This window comes from Vulpes lagopus, chromosome 1 (genome assembly GCF_018345385.1).
Source record: "Vulpes lagopus strain Blue_001 chromosome 1, ASM1834538v1, whole genome shotgun sequence".
Lineage (NCBI taxonomy): Eukaryota > Metazoa > Chordata > Mammalia > Carnivora > Canidae > Vulpes > Vulpes lagopus.
In genome coordinates, this window is record NC_054824.1 from 108,001,674 (window position 1) to 108,019,940 (window position 18,267).

The 18,267-nt window shown below is 37.5% G+C and overlaps 1 protein-coding gene across 3 annotated transcripts in view; it reads left to right on the forward strand.

Moving 5' to 3' along the window:
* Window positions 1-18,267, forward strand: part of SPIRE1 (spire type actin nucleation factor 1) — a 209,253-nt gene that overhangs the window by 131,126 nt on the left and 59,860 nt on the right. The gene's annotated exons all lie outside the window — the stretch shown is intronic.

Sequence of the window (18,267 nt, forward strand, 5' to 3'; positions counted from 1 at the left end):
GATCATTTCTTCCTACAGAAGTAATGTATTGTCATTACAGAAAATTTGAAAAATACAGTAAGCTCAATGAAGAAAAGTGACAAATTGGTAATTTCACAACCCAGAGAGATATTTTGCTAACATGCTGGTGTATAACCTTCAATGTTTTTTCTTTTTTCTTTTTAAGATTTATTTATTGTAGGGGGGAGAGAGAGCGAATGGGGAGGGGCAGAGGGAGAGAATCTCAAGCAGACTCCCTACTGAGCACAGAGCCCAACACAGGGCTTGATCTCATGACCCTGTAATCATGACCTGAGCCGGAATCAAGAGTTGGATGCTTGACCAACTGACCCACCCAGGCACCCCCAATCTTTTTCTATACATTTTATTGGGACAAACTGGATTAATATTGAACATTTTGTTTTATAACCAGCTATTTTCACGTAACATAGTATATGAACATTTTTCCATGTCATTATGTGTTCAAAATCATCATTTCTAAATGACTACCTCTTTTATACCAATCAACTTGTATCAAGTTGTGGGCAGCTTATTTTGTGCATCCTTGCATTTAAACCTTTTTGAATAGCAACAGTGAAATCTTTGAGTTAGGTTCTTAGAAGTGGAATCCTGACAGCACTACATCTGAACTGTATCCTGAATGTGACTATTTCTCACCATGAAGCCACTGTCTCTCACTCACACTATGATGGTGGCCTCTAAGTGGCCTCCTGCTTTCATTTCACTCTTGCCCCTTTTAATCAATTTAACCCCCAAATAGCCAGAGTAAACCTCTTAAGGTAAAAATGTGATGATGTCATTGCTCTGCTCAGAACCTTCCACTGTTCTCTGTCATACTCAGAACAAACTCCACATCCTTACCTTGGCCTGCAAAGCCACACAGAGCCTGATATAGGTTACCTTTCAGACCTCACCTACCACCCTTCCTGGTTGATTTCCTCTCTTTAGCCATTCTGGTCTCTGTTGCTGTCACAAGCTCCTGCAGCTGCACCTTTGTTACTCTTACATAACTAGCCTCATCACTTTTTGGGTCTCTGTTCACATGTCCTCTCATTAGAGAAATCCTCGCCTCTCTGCCCGTGTGTTTCAGTGGTTCACTTTGTCATGTATTTTCAGATTTATCTCTCTCTTACTGTTATAGGGACTTAGTTTTTCATTAGTCATCCCCTGCGACTAGACTGTGTACCTGACACAATCTTTTATTCAGCCAGATGCTGAATACTGTGCCCAACAAATAGTTGTGGGATGAATAAATGAATTATATCCAACTTATGGAGAAAATGTAGTCAGTTATTTTATGTGGAAGATTCTTGTGAAAGATATCACTTAATTTTAAAATAGATTTAAGTAGGGACACCTGACTGGCTCAGTCCAAAGAGCATGTGACTCTTGATCTTAGGGTCAGGGGTTTGAGCCCCAAGTGGATGTAGAGATTACTTAAATAAACTTTTTAAAAAAATCAAACAGATATAAGTAGCTCTTTGAGGTCTTATTATTTAATTTTAATAAACTTTAGTATTGCAGCTAAGTATCATGTTGGTTTATTTCTCAGTAAATCTGATTTCCTTTACAAATGAGGAAACTGAAGTTTAGAAGTGCTGCATAACTTCCCCAGTTCAGGTAACTAGTTATAAGGCAAAGCCTATCTTCATTTTCATTCTGTCTGACCTCAGAATCTGTGCTGTATGCTACACATGTGGCCAAAATACCTTCTAGTTATATTGTGATGGTTACTATTTACAACATAATAGTTTTTTCCATTTCTTCCTATCCTTGACCAAAGTGGGTATCTTTTGGGTTGACAGATTTGACTGGGAGAAAATCCTCTTTCATTTTTAAAATCTGTATCTCTTTGATTATAAGTGCATTTAAGCATTTAAATGATATATACCATTTTTTGTATTAATTTTTATTTTATTTATTCATGAAAGACACAGAGAGAGAGGCAGAGACATAAGCAGAGAGAGAAGCAGGCTCCATGCAGGGAGCCCGATGCAGGACTCGATTCTGGGATGCCAGGATCATGCCTTGGGCCGAAGGCAGACGTTCAATTGCTGAGCCACCAGGAGTCCCTAACTTAACAAATTTTTAAAAGATTTTATTTATTTCACAGAGAGAAAGTGAGAGAGAAGTGAGAGCACAAGCAGGGTAGGGGGAAGGGCAGAGGTTGAGGGAGAGAGAGAAGCAGACCCCCTGCTGAACAGGGAGCCCTATGCTGGGCTGCATCCCAGGACCATGAGATCATGACCTGAGTCAAAGGCAGATGCTTAACTGACTTTAGCCACCCAGGCACCCTAATTTAATTTTATTTTATTTAATAAATATTTATTGTGCCAGGCACTCTTCTAAACTCTGGAGAAAGGGCATAATACAGTCCTTATTCTCGGGAATTTCACAGTATGGTGGGAGCTTCTAGTAATCAGACAAGCATTAACAAGTGTGAAAAGCTTAAGTGTAAGAGGCTATATGCCAAAAAACAGTCTTCAAAGACTAAGAAATACTGGGATTTGACACAAGAAAACAACAAAAGTTCTCTGTAATGGGAGCCCTTTTCACTCAGTAATTCCTGTGAAGAATGAACATAGATGGTTTCTTTTTAAATGACTTCACAGTATTTCCTGGTGCACTGTAAATAATTTACCCAAGACTCGATTAATAGACATTTAGATTGTTTCCAGTTTTCATTATTTTAATCAGTATTATGATGAATATCTCATCTAATTATCTCCTTGGTTTAAGTTTCTGTGGTGAGATGGATAGATCAAGGAGTACGCACATTTTAAATTTTAATACATGTCGCCAAACTTTTCTCAAGAAGGACTGTACCAGTTTTCACTTTTACTAACAATGCGAGATAATTTCTGTAGCTAATACCTGGCAGTGCTGTCTTTTTAAAAAATGTCTACTTATCTGAGCTTTATCCTGAATGGGAACACTTAACAGTAATCACAGGTGATTTTCCTCCTTATCTGGAAGGAATTATTCAGAAATTCGTATTACTGATTAAAATAAGTAAATATTGCTTCTGCTTAGTAAATTACTAACATTTCTAACTAATGTCTTTTACCAGTCACCTACAATATAGCTAAATCATTTTCTTTTTCATCAGAAAAAATAATTGTGCTAAATAGTAGTTAAACTTGTCTGATACTAAGAATTACATGGGAAAGATTCCCTTTGTAGATGCTGATCTAACACGTCTCAGCTGGGTTGTAATATATTATAAAACATATAACATTGTGTGAGGCTTAAGGTCTCATGTATTTGGGAAATAATGGTATGTGATTGATTATACATAGACATGATGACAAAGAACTGCATCTCAGTTGGAAGGTATTTACAAGCATAAATATTCTTCTGTAGTAAATGGGAGGCTTTTAAAGAGTCTGTTTTTTTCTTTCATTCATTCATTTTAAGGTAAAATTCACACTAAATAACCTATTTTAAAGTGTATATACAGTTCAGTGGCATTTAATATCTCCACAGTGTTGTGCAACCTCCACCTCTTTCTAGTTCCAAAATAATTTCATCATCCAAAGGAAACGCTGTACCCATGAAGTAATCACTCCTAGTCCCTTCTCCCCCACCTCTCCCCTCCCTTTGCCCCAAGCCCTCAGCAACCACTTTTCTACTTTCTGTCTCAATGGACTTACCCGTTCTGGGTATTTCATATCAGTGGAATCCTATAATACATTACCTTTTGTGGCTGGCTTCTTTCATTTAGCATAATGTTTTCTAGGTTCATCCATTTTTAGCATATAGGAGTGTTTTATTCTTTCTTATGGTGGAGTAGCATTCTGTTATGTGCATATATATATCATATTTTGTCTACGTGATAGATATTTGGGTTCTTTCCACCTTTTCACTATTGTGACTAGTGCTGCTATGAACAATCATGTACAAGTTTTTGTTTGAGTCCTTGTTTTCAGTTCTTTTGGGTATATACCTAAGAGCAAAATGGCAGGATCATATAATCATTCTAAGTTTTGGAACCACCAAACTGCTTTCCACACCACTTGCACCATTTTGTGTTTCCACCAGCAGTGTATGAGAGTTTCCATTTGTCCACATTCTTGTCAACACTTGTTATAATCCATTTTTGTTTTTAGTCATACCTGCCATAGTGAGTATAAGGTGAAATCTCATTGCAGTGTTGATTTGCATTTCCATAATGATTAATGATGTTATATGTGTTTTCAGGTGCTTGTGGGTCATGGGTCATTTGTATATCTTCTTTGGAGAGAAGTCAATTCAAATCCTGTGCCCATTTTTTAATTGTGTTGTCTTTCTTGTTAAGTTATCAAAATTCTTTATATACTCTAGATGGATATATGATTTGCATATATTTTCTCCCATTCTGTAGATTGTCTTTTCACTCTCCTAATAGTGAGCTTTGAAGTATAAAGGTTTTAATTTTGCCAAGTCCAATTTTTCTGTTCTTGTTTTTTCCATTGCTTAGGTTTTCAGTAATCTAAAAATAGATTACCAAATCTAGGTAATAGGGATTTACCCCTATGTTTGATTCTAAGACTTTATTTTTATTTTTTTTTTTTATTCTAAGACTTTAGAAGTTACATTTAGTTACTTTACATTTAGCTCTTTGATCTATTTTAGGATACTTTTTGTATGTGACCTGAGGTAAAGGTCAAATATAATTCTTTTGCATTTTGATACTTCTTGGTCCCAGCATCCTTTGTTGAAGAAACTATTCTTACCCCCATTTACTGGTGTTGGGACTCTTGTGAAAAATCAGTTGAATGTATGAGTTTATTTCTCAACTCTGAATTCTATTTCATTGATCTGTTATGACTATCCTATGCCCATCCCACATTGTGGAAAGTATAATATAATACATATATAATTATATATGTATATGTATTATATAATAGTTAATCATTGTAGCTTTGTGATAAACTTTGAAATCTAAAAGTGTGTTTATCAACTTCGTTTTTCTTTTTTTTTTTTTTTAAGATTTTTACTTATTTGAGAGAGATAGCAAGAGAGAGAGCATAAGCAGTGGGGAGAGGGAGAAGCAGACTCCCTGCTGAGCAGGAAGGCCCGGAATAGGGCTTGATCCCAGGATGTGGGACCATGACCTGAGCCAAAGGCAGATGCCCAACCAACTGAGCTACCCAGGCGCCCTGTTTTTCTTTTTCTTTTTTAATTTTTAAAAAATATTTTATTTATTTATTCATGAGAGAGACTCAGAGAGACTGGCAGAGACACAGGCAGAGGGAGAAGCAGGCTCCACACAGGGAGCCTGATGTGGGACTTGATCCCAGGCCTCCAGGAGGTAGATGCTCAACTACTGAGCCACTCAGGTGTCCCTGTTTTTCTTTCTTAAGAATGTTTTGGTAATTCAGGGTTCCTTGAGGTTCCTTGTGAAGTTTAGGTTTTTCACTTTGTGCAAAAAAATACCATTGAGAATTTTATAGAGATTTTATTGAATCTCCAGATCACTTTAGGTTTTATTGTCATCTTAACAACTCCTTGATTGTCATCTTAACAACTCCTAATCCATAAATAGAATGTCTTTCCATTCATTTATTTCTTTCAGCAATGTTTTATGGTTTTCTTTTTCGTTTTTTTTTTACCGTGTTATTTTTATTAGATCAAGTGTGTATATTCTGTAACTTACTTCACTTGCAGTGTTTTATGGTTTTCAGTATACAAGCCTTATATTTCATTGGATAAATTTGTTCCAAAGTAGTTTTTTCTTTTTGATGTTACTGTGAATGGGATTGTTTTCTTGATTTTTTCTGGATCATTCATTTCTAATACATATACATTATTTTATATATATATATATATACACACACACACACATAATGTATATATATATATATATACACACACATTTCTTTACCACTATATATCTATATATATATCTCCGTATACAACTGATTTGTGTATGTTGCTTCTATATCCTGCAACTTTGTTGAGTTTATTAGCACTCTCTTCATCTGTGAAGAAACATACTTTTTACTTCTTCCTTTCCAATCTGAGTGCCTTTTTTTTCTCCCAATCTGATTGCCTTTTAATTATCCTGCCTAGAAATTTCAGTGTTGAATGGAATCAGCAAAAACAGGCATGTCTTCCTTCTCATGTTAGGGGAAAGCATTTGGTTTTTCATCATTAAGTATATTAGTTATGGATTTTCACAAATGACTTATCATGCTGAGGAAGTTTCTTTCCATTCCAAGTTTGTTCTTATCATGAAAGGGTGTGGGAATTTTGTCAAATCCTTTTTCTGCATCAATTAAGATAATCATGGGTTCTTTTGTTTCATTCCATTAATGTGGTATATTACCTTTAATGTGATGTATATTTCCATCCTTGCATTTATGGGATAAATCCCAGTTGGTCATGATGTATAATCCTTTTAGTATACTCCTAGAGTCAGATTACTATTGGGTTAGGAGTGTTGCATCCATATTCAGAAGGGATTTAATTCATAGTGTTGTGATATTCATGTCTGGCTTGGTATCAGGGTAATGTTGGTGTCACAGAGTAAATTAGGAAGTGTTACCTCCTTTTCTAATTTTTGCAATAATTTGGGAAGGATTTTGAGGTTAATTCTTTCTTAAATGTTTGAGTAGAATTCACCAGTGAAGGCTCTGGTCTTGGGCCCCTCTTTGTTGGGAGATTTTTGATTGCTGACTCAATCTTTTTACCTATTATACGTCTATTTAGATTTCCTTTCTTTTTCCTTTTTCTTTTCTTTACTTTTCTGTTCTCTCTCCTCCCTCTCTCTCTTTTTTGAGAAAGCATGAGCAGCTGTGAGGGGCAGAGGGAGAGGGAGAGAGAGAAAATCTTAAGCAGGCTCCATGCCCAGCATGGAAGCCCAACACAAGGCACAATCTCAGGACCCTAAAATCATGAACTGAATTTGAAATCAAGAGTCAGATGCTAAATTTACTGAGCTACCCAGATACCTCTCCTTTCTCTTTTCCTTCCTCCTTCCCTCTATCACTTTTTCCTTCCTTCCTATTTAATCAGTTGTTAGTTTGCATCCTTCTAGGCATATGTCACTCTCACCTAGATTATCTTGTTACTGTATAATTATCATAGTATTCTCTTATAATGATTTGTATTTCTGTAAGGTCTGTGGTAGTGTCCCTACTTTGATTTCACTTTTGATATTTGTATTTTGAATCCTCCCTTTTTCTTGATCAGTCTATCAATTTGGTTGATCTTTTCTATGAAACAACTTTTGGCTTTGTTAATTTTGTCTATTTTTCTATTTTCTATTTCTTCTTTGATTTTTATCATTTCCTTCCTTGTGCAAGTGATGAGCTTAGCTTGGGTGTTTTGTATTTTAGACCCTTAAGATACAGAGTTAGGTTACTGATTGAGGTCTTTCTTCTCAATATAGGAACTCTAATCTAGATCTTTCTTTGCCACTATGAACTTTCCTCTGAGCACTATTCTTACTGCATTTCATAAGTTTTTGTATGTTATGTGTTCATTTTCATTACTTTCAAAGTATTTTATTATTTCACTCATAATTTCTTTATTCTTTATTTATTCTTTGGTTATTGGAAGTATGTGTTTTAAATTTCACATATTTGTGAATGTTTTCATCTTCTAGTGAAAGAAAGGATTAGAAAAGATGGTTTGTATGACTTCAGTCTTTTTATTTTTTATTTTTTTTATTTTTTATTTTTTTTTTTTGACTTCAGTCTTTTTAAATATGTTGAGACTTGTTTTGAGGTCTAAGATGGAGAATGTTATTTTTGTGTTTAAGAAAAAGCAGACTGTTACCCAAAAAAAAAGAAAAAGCAGACTGTTAGGTATAATGTTCTTATATGGGTTGGTTCTAGTTGGATTATATGTTGTTCGAGTTCTCTCTTTTCCTTACTGATCTCTCTAATTCTATTCATTATTGAAGTCTCCAACTATTATTGTAGAATTATTTCTATTTTTAATTCTATGTTTGCTCCATATATTTAGATGTGTTTATATTTATAATTATCATATTTCCTTGATTTATTGACCCTTTATTAATATATAATGTCTTTCTTTGTCTTTTATGACAGTTTTTATCTGAAAGCTTATTTTGTCTGATCCTGACACAGCCAGCCCAGCTCTCCTTTGATTACTGGTTGCATAAAATATCTTTTTTAATGCTTTCACTTTCAACTTATTTATGTCTTTGGACCAAATTTGAGTCTCTTGTAGACAGCACAAGATCATGTATTCTTTATTCTGTCAGTTTCTTCAATGCTTATATAACCAGTGACAAGGAAGAACTTATTTCTGCCTTTTGATACTTATTTTCTATATGTTTTAAATCTTATTTGTTGTGTAATTTTTTCACTACTGCCTTCTTTTGTGATTTTTTTCCTATACACAATTTTATTTTCTTCCTTTTTTAAGATATTTTTTAGCTTTTTTCTTACCTATTTTATAACAATCAGATTTGAACTAACATCACCTTAGTTTTAATAATGTATAAAAACTCTTCTCCTTTGCAAGTCATTTCTCCCCTTATGTTAGTATTGGCACACATTATGTCTAATTTATACATTTTGTGTCTGTGAACTTAGATTTATGATTGTTTTATATTTGTTTTTTATATTGTATTGGAGAAAAAGTAGTTGCCAATCGAAAGTTAGGAACACTGATTTTTATACTTATATAGCCAACTTTACCTTTCTTTTTTTAAGTATCTGAATAGCTTCGAGTTACTATCTAGTGTCTTTTTAAGCCAGATTGACTTCCTTTAACATTTAGGGCAATGGTGAACTACTACAGTGCTTGTTTACCTTCATTTTTTTAAGGATAGTTTTGCTAGGTACAGAATTCTTGATTGACAGCACTTCCCCTCCCCCCCCCCTTTTTTAAGATTTTATTTATTCACAAGAGACACAGGAAGAGAGGCAGAGACACAGGCAGAGGGAGGAGAAGCAGGCTCCATGCAACGAGCCTGATGGCGGGACTTGATCCGGGAATCCAGGATCACTCCCTGAGCCAAAGGCAAACACTCAACTGTTAAGCCACCCAGGCATCTCTCCCCGCTTATTACTTTAAATGTTATCCCACTACTTTTTGGCCTTCATGGTTCCTGATGAGAAATCACCCATTAATATTAAGATCACTTATATATGAAAATCACTGCTTTCTTAACTGCTTTCAAGATTGTCTTTGTCTTCCAACAGTTAATCTATAATATGTCCTGTTGTGGCTCTTTTTTTTAAAATAAACCTCTGAGTTTATTTTGCTTGGAGTTTATTCAGTTTCTTAGATGAATAGATTCACGTGTTTATCAAATTTCAGAAGTTTTCAGCCATTAATTCTTCGCATATTTTATGTGTCCTTTTCTGTCCCTCTAGGACTCCTATATGTTTGTACAATTGATGGTATTCTATAGATCTCTCAGTTTCTGTTAATTTCTTTTTTCTTCTCCCCAGACGGAAAAATCTCAGTTAATATGTGTTCAGGTTTGTCGATTAATTCTATTATCTGCTTAAATCTGCTGCTGAATCCATCTAGTGGGTTTTAAAATTTCATTTATTGTACTTTCAGCTCCAGAATTTGCTTGGTTTGTTTTTATAATTTGTTACTGTACTGATATCCTCTGTCCTCTAAATATGCTCTTTGAGCATATTTAAGATAGTTGATTTAAAGTTTTTGTCGAGGGGGGGAGTGGCAAGATGGCAGAAGAGTAGGGTCCCCAAATCACCTGTCCCCAACAAATAACCTAGAAAACCTTCAAATCATCCTGAAAACCTACGAATTCGGCCTGAGATTTAAAGAGAGACCAGCTGGAATGCTACAGTGAGACGAGTTCGCGCTTCTATCAAGGTAGGAAGACGGGGAAAAAGAAATAAAGACACAAAAGGCATCCAAGGGGGAGGGGCCCCGCGAGGAGCCGGGCTGAGGCCGGGGCGAGTGTCCCCAGGACAGGAGAGCCCGGTCCTGGAGGAGCAGGAGCTGCACCAACCTTCCCCGTGGAAAGGCCTCCCGGGGAATTGGAACAGGATCCACAGAAAGGCGGGGATGCCCTCGGGCTCCCTGGGACAGTAACAGAGGAACTGCGCCCCCGGAGATGCGCTGAGCTCCCTAAGGGCTGCAGCGCTCGGCGGGACCCGGAGCAGCTCGGAGGGGCTCGGGCGGCGGCTCCGCGGAGGGGGCTGCGGGGCTCCGGAAACAGCTCGGGCGGCGGCTCCGCGGAGGGGGCTGCGGGGCGGGAGCGCGAATCCAACAGCGCAGGCTCCGGAGCACAGGGCGCCGGGACACAGCCCAGGATCCGGCCTCCCCCAGGGACAGGCAGAGGCCAGGAGGGCCCAGGACAGCGAGGACGCTCCTGCCTGGAACTGAGCAGATCAGCGGCCCCGCCCGGGAGCCCCCAGGCCCTGCAGACGGAGAGCCCCGGAGCTACTGCGGGAGCCGAATCCAGGTTCCAAGAGCTGCCGCCCCGCCACTGTGGGTTCCTCCCGGGGCCTCACGGGGTAAACACCCCCCACTGAGCCTGCACCAGGCAGGGGGCAGAGCAGCTCCCCCAAGTGCTAACACCTGAAAATCAGCACAGCAGGCCCCTCCCCCAGAAGACCAGCGAGACGGACCAGGTCCAGGGGAAGTCAAGGGACTTAAACTATACAGAATCAGAAGATACTCCCACGTGTTTTTTTGTCTTTGTTTTTTTTTTGTTTGTTTGTTTTGTTTTGTGCTTTTTTTTCATTCTTCTTAATTTCTGATTGCTTACCCCACCCCACCCCACCCCACCCCACCCTTTTTTTTCTCCTTTCTTTCTTTTTCTTCTCTTTTCCCCCCTTTTTTTCTTCTTTCTCTTTTTTCTTTTTCTCTTTTCTTTCCTTCTCTCTCTTTTTCTCCTTTTCCCAATACAACTTGTTTTTGGCCACTCTGCACTGAGCAAAATGACTAGAAGGAAAACCTCACCTCAAAAAAAAAGAATCAGAAACAGCCCTCTCTCCCACAGAGTTACAAAATCTGGATTACAATTCAATGTCAGAAAGCCAATTCAGAAGCACTATTATACAACTAGAAAGAACCATAAAGGACTCAAGAGACTTCATGACTGCAGAATTTAGATCCAATCAGGCAGAAATTAAAAATCAATTAAATGAGATGCAATCCAAGCTAGAAGTCCTAACGACGAGGCTTAACGAAGTGGAAGAAGGAGTGAGTGACATAGAAGACAAGTTGATGGCAAAGAAATTAAAAATCAATTAAATGAGATGCAATCCAAGCTAGAAGTCCTAACGATGAGGCTTAACGAAGTGGAAGAACGAGTGACATAGAAGACAAGTTGATGGCAAAGAGGGAAACTGAGGAAAAAAGAGACAGACAATTAAAAGACCATGAGGATAGATTAAGGGAAATAAATGACAGCCTGAGGAAGGAAAACCTACGTTTAATTGGGGATCCCGAGGGCGCCGAAAGGGCCAGAGGGCCAGAATATGTATTTGAACAAATCCTAGCTGAAAACTTTCCTAATCTGGGAAGGGAAACAGGCCTTCAGATCCAGGAAATAGAGAGATCCCCCCCTAAAATCAACAAAAACCGTTCAACACCTCGACATTTAATAGTGAAGCTTGCAAATTCCAAAGATAAGGAGAAGATCCTTAAAGCAGCAAGAGAAAAAAAGTCCCTGACTTTTATGGGGAGGAATATTAGGGTAACAGCAGACCTCTCCACAGAGACCTGGCAGGCCAGAAAGGGCTGGCAGGATATATTCAGGGTCCTAAATGAGAAGAACATGCAACCAAGAATACTTTATCCAGCAAGGCTCTCATTCAAAATGGAAGGAGAGATAAAGAGCTTCCAAGACAAGCAGGAACTGAAAGAATATGTGACCTCCACACCAGCTCTGCAAGAAATTTTAAGGGGGACTCTTAAAATTCCCCTTTAAGAAGAAGTTCAGTGGAACAATCCACAAAAACAAGGACTGAATAGATATCATGATGACACTAAACTCGTATCTTTCAATAGTAACTCTGAACGTGAACGGGCTTAATGACCCCATCAAAAGGCGCAGGGTTTCAGACTGGATAAAAAAGCAGGACCCATCTATTTGCTGTCTACAAGAGACTCATTTTAGACAGAAGGACACCTACAACCTGAAAATAAAAGGTTGGAGAACCATTTACCATTCAAATGGTCCTCAAAAGAAAGCAGGGGTAGCCATCCTTATATCAGATAAATTAAAATTTACCCCGAAGACTATAGTGAGAGATGAAGAGGGACACTATATCATACTCAAAGGATCTATCCAACAAGAGGACTTAACAATCCTCAGTATATAGGCCCTGAATGTGGGAGCTGCCAGATATTTAAACCAATTAATAACCAAACTGAAGAAATACTTTGATAATAACACTTATACTTGGTGACTTCAATCTAGCTCTTTCTATACTAGATAGGTCTTCTAAGCACAACATCTCCAAAGAAACGAGAGCTTTAAATGATACACTGGACCAGATGGATTTCACAAATATCTACAGAACTTTACATCCAAACTCAACTGAATATACATTCTTCTCAAGTGCACATGGAACTTTCTCCAGAATAGACCACATACTGGGTCACAAATCAGGTCTGAACCGATACCAAAAGATCGGGATAGTCCCCTGTATATTCTCAGACCATAATGCCTTGAAATTAGAACTTAATCACAACAAGAAGTTTGGAAGGACCACAAACACGTGGAGGTTAAGGACCATCCTGCTAAAAGATGAAAAGGTCAACCAGGAAATTAAGGAAAAATTAAAAAGATTCATGGAAACTAATGAGAATGAAGATACAACCGTTCAAAATCTTTGGGATGCAGCAAAAGCAGTCCTGAGGGGGAAATACATCGCAATACAAGCATCCATTCAAAAACTGGAAAGAACTCAAATTCAAAAGCTCACCTTACACATAAAGGAACTAGAGAAAAAGCAACAAATGGACCCCACCCCCAGCAGAAGAAGACAGTAAATTAAAATTCGAGCAGAACTAAATGAAATCGAGACCAAAAGAACTGTGGAACAGATCAACAGAACCAGGAGTTGGTTCTTTGAAAGAATTAATAAGATAGATAAACCATTAGCCAACCTTATTAAAAAGAAGAGAGAGAAGACTCAAATTAATAAAATCATGAATGAGAAAGGAGAGATCACTACCAACACCAAGGAAATACAAACGATTTTAAAAACATATTTTGAACAGCTGTACGCCAATAAATTAGGAAATCTAGAAGAAATGGACGCATTCCTGGAAAGCCACAAACTACCAAAACTGGAGCAGGAAGAAATAGAAAATCTGAACAGGCCAATAACCAGGGAGGAAATTGAAGCAGTCATCAAAAACCTCCCAAGACACAAGAGTCCAGGGCCAGATGGCTTCCCAGGGGAATTCTATCAAACGTTTAAAGAAGAAATCATACCTATTCTACTGAAGCTGTTTGGAAAGATAGAAAGATGGCGTACTTCCAAATTCGTTCTATGAGGCCAGCATCACCTTAATTCTGAAACCAGACAAAGATCCCACCAAAAAGGAGAATTACAGACCAATATCCCTGATGAACATGGATGCAAAAATTCTCAACAAGATACTAGCCAGTAGGATCCAACAACACATTAAGAAAATTATTCACCATGACCAAGTAGGATTTATCCCCGGGACACAAGGCTGGTTCAACACTCGTAAAACCATCAATGTGATTCATCATATCAGCAAGAGAAAAACCAAGAACCATATGATACTCTCATTAGATGCAGAGAAAGCATTTGACAAAATACAGCATCCATTCCTGATCAAAACCCTTCAGAGTGTTGGGATAGAGGGAACTTTCCTTGACATCTTAAAAGCCATCTACGAAAAGCCCACAGCAAATATCATTCTCAATGGGGAAGCACTGGGAGCCTTTCCCCTAAGATCAGGAACAAGACAGGGATGTCCACTCTCACCACTGCTGTTCAACATAGTACTGGAAGTCCTCGCCTCAGCAATCAGACAACAAAAAGACATTAAAGGCATTCAAATTGGCAAAGAAGAAGTCAAACTCTCCCTCTTCGCCGATGACATGATACTCTACATAGAAAACCCAAAAGACTCCACCCCAAGATTGCTAGAACTCATACAGCAATTTGGTAGTGTGGCAGGATACAAAATCAATGCCCAGAAATCAATGGCATTTCTCTACACTAACAATGAGACTGAAGAAAGAGAAATTAAGGAGTCAATCCCATTTACAATTGCACCCAAAAGCATAAGATACCTAGAATAAACCTAACCAAAGAGGTAAAAGATCTATACCCTAAAAACTATAGAACACTTCTGAAAGAAATTGAGGAAGACACAAAGAGATGGAAAAATATTCCATGCTCATGGATTGGCAGAATTAATATTGTAAAAATGTCAATGTTACCCAGGGCAATTTACACGTTTAATGCAATCCCTATCAAAATACCATGGACTTTCTTCAGAGAGTTAGAACAAATTATTCTGAGATTTGTGTGGAATCAGAAAAGACCCCGAATAGCCAGGGGAATTTTAAAAAAGAAAACCATAGCTGGGGGCATCACAATGCCAGATTGCAGGTTGTACTACAAAGCTGTGGTCATCAAGACAGTGTGGTACTGGCACAAAAACAGACACATAGATCAATGGAACAGAATAGAGAACCCAGAAGTGGACCCTGAAATGTATGGTCATCTAATATTCGATAAAGGAGGAAAGACTATCCATTGGAAGAAAGACAGTCTCTTCAATAAATGGTGCTGGGAAAATTGGACATCCACATGCAGAAGAATGAAACTGGACCACTCTCTTTCACCATACACAAAGATAAACTCAAAATGGATGAAAGATCTAAATGTGAGACAAGAGTCCATCAAAATCATAGAAGAGAACACAGGCAACACCCTTTTTGAACTCGGCCACAGTAACTTCTTGCAAGATACATCCACAAAGGCAAAAGAAACAAAAGCAAAAATGAACTATTGGGACTTCATCAGATAAGAAGCTTTTGCACAGCAAAGGATACAGTCAACAAAACTAAAAGACAACCTACAGAATGGGAGAAGATATTTGCAAATGACATATCAGATAAAGGGCTAGTTTCCAAAATCTATAAAGAACTTATTAAACTCAACACCAAAGAAACAAACAATCCAATCATGAAATGGGCAAAAGACATGAAGAGAAATCTCACAGAGGAAGACATGGACATGGCCAACATGCACATGAGAAAATGCTCTGCATCACTTGCCATCAGGGAAATGCAAATCAAAAACCACAATGAGATACCACCTCACACCAGTGAGAATGGGGAAAATTAACAAGGCAGAAAACCACAAATGTTTGAGAGGATGCAGAGAATAGGGAACCCTCTTACACTGTTGGTGGGAATGTGAACTGGTGCAGCCACTCTGGAAAACTGTGTGGAGGTTCCTCAAAGAGTTAAAAATAGACCTGCCCTACGACCCAGCAATTGCACTGTTGGGGATTTACCCCAAAGATTCAGATGCAATGAAACGTCGGGACACCTGCACCCCGATGTTTCTAGCAGCAATGTCCACAATAGCCAAACTGTGGAAGGAGCCTCGGTGTCCATCGAGAGATGAATGGATAAAGAAGATGTGGTTTATGTATACAATGGAATATTACTCAGCAATTAGAAACGACAAATACCCACCATTTGCTTCAACGTGGATGGAACTGGAGGGTGTTATGCTGAGTGAAATAAGTCAATCGGAGAAGGACAAACAGTGTATGTTCTCATTCATTTGGGGAATATGAATAATGGTGAAAGGGAATATAAAGGAAGGGAAAAGAAATGTTGGGAAATATCAGGAAGGGAGACAGAACATAAAGACTCCTAAGTCGGGGAAATGAACTAGGGGTGGTGGAAGGGGAGGAGGGCGGGTGTTGGAGGGGAATGGGTGACGGGCACTGAGGCGGACACTTGACGGGATGAGCACTGGGTGTTTTTCTGTATATTGGTAAATTGAACACCAATAAAAATTAATTTAAAAAAAAATAAAATAAAGTTTTTGTCAAGGGACGCCTGGGTGGCTCAGTGGTTAAGCATCTGCCTTTGGCCCAGGGCATGATCCTGGAGTCCTGGGATCGAGTCCCACATCAGGCTCCCTGCATGGAGCCTGCTTCTCCCTCTGTCTATGTCTCTGCCTCTGTCTCTCTCTCTGTGTCTCTCTCATGAATAAATAAATAAGATCTTTAAAAAAAAAAAAACTTTGTCAAATAAGTCTAATTCTGTGCTTCTTCGAGGAAGTTTTTATAAATTTCCTCTTTTTTTCTATGAACAAGCCATATTTTTTGTTAGTTTGCATCCATCAATTTTTTATTGAAATCTGGATTTTGAATACCTGTAATGTGGCATCTCAAAATCAGATTCTCCTCACCTTCGGGAAGCTTACTATTGCAGCTTGCTCTGAGTTGTTTATTTAATGCCTTTTTAAACTAATTTCGTAAAGTTCAACAGTTTTTGCTATCTTATTAGTTGTTTTTGTGGAGGACACAGCACCAGAGTTCCCTGCTCTGTCATTTTCACTCACCACTTTGTTATAAGTTTCTTTTTAACTTTTTGGTTTTTAAATTTTTTATGTATGTATTAGTTTATTTACTTATTTATGTACTTATTTAGAAAGAAAGTGCATGTGTGTGTGCGAGCAGAGGGAGGGCCAGAGGGAGAGGGAGAAAGAATCCCAATTCAGGGTTCAGTCTCACAACTGTGAGATCATGACCTGAGCTGAAATCAAGAGTCAGACAACTGAGCCACCCAGGACCCCCTAACTTATTTTATTTTATTTTATTTTATTTTATTTATTTTATTTTATTTTATTTTATTTTATTTTATTTTATTTTATTTTATTTTTTTATTTTAAAGATAGACATGCTCATTATAGAAAAATTAGAAAATATGGATAACAGGGAAAAAAATCACATAATTCCTCCACTCTAAGACCACTTCTCCAATTTTTTAGTAATTTGCTTCCAAGAGTTTTCTGTGAAATTGTGTAATTTATAAATACAAAATGGGGTTAAAGTATACATATTTTATTGGAACTCTTCTCCCCCTGCTTAACAGTTTGTAGACTTTGTTTCATATCACAAAATACAATTCTTACATCATTAAAATATTTTAATAATTTAACTTTGAATATGTAATACATTTTCATGGTGCTAAATTCAAAAGGATTTGTGGTGCACGTCCAGTGAAAAGTCTTCCCTCTCCAGCCACCTATTTACCTTCTTTAGAGGCAACCAGTGTTTATCAGTGTTTTAAACATCTTTCCAGTACATATCTCTCCTATTTGTGCAAATATGTTCACAGTGTTACCATATTATACCCACTGTTACATATCTTTTTTTTATCAGTTCATATTCTTGGTGATCGTTATTTTATCAGCACATAAAAAGCCTTCTCATTGTTTTTACAGTTTTTATTATATTCCATTCTACATCATTTCTTTTTTTTTTAAAGTCATCTGCTTGACTCACATCTTTTTATTTTTTTATTTTTTTTCCATTCTACATCATTTCTAATGACTCAAAGTAGCCTATTGAGTAGACAAACCAAAATTTATTTAATTAATTTCCTGTGTTGGGATTTACAGTTTTTTTTTTACTGAGATGTAAGGGAATTATAACATTATATTAGTTCCAGATGTGTGTTGTAATGATTTGATATCTGCAAATATTGCAAAATGATCACAATATGTCTAGTTAAGATACATCACCATATGTAGCTACAGTTCTTTTTTTCTTATGATGACAACTTTTCAGATTTACTCTCTTAGCACCTTTGAAATATACAATATGGTATTATTAACTATAGTCACTTTGCTCTACACTATGTCTAATTATTTTTGTAACCAGAAGTTTGTAACTTTTGACTTCCTTTATCCATTTTGCCCATCCTCCATCTCTGGCAACTAACTACCAATCCATTCTCTCTGAGATTGGGGGTTGTTGTGGGTTTTGTTTTGTTTTGTTTTGTTTTTTAAAAATCCATATAAGTGAGATCATGTACTATTTATCTTTCTCTTATTTCACTTAGCATAATTCCCTGAAGGTTCATCCATGTTGTTCTTAATAGCTCATTGTGTGTGAGTGCTCATACGAGCTTGTGTGTGTGTGTGCTCATACGAGCACACCACATTTTCTTTATCCATTCATCTGTCAGTGGACATTTAGGCTGTTTCTATGTCTTGGCTATTGTAAACAAAGCTGCAGTGATACCCTTTCAAGTTAGTGTTTTCATTACCTTCAAATGAGTATCCAGAAATGGAATTGCTA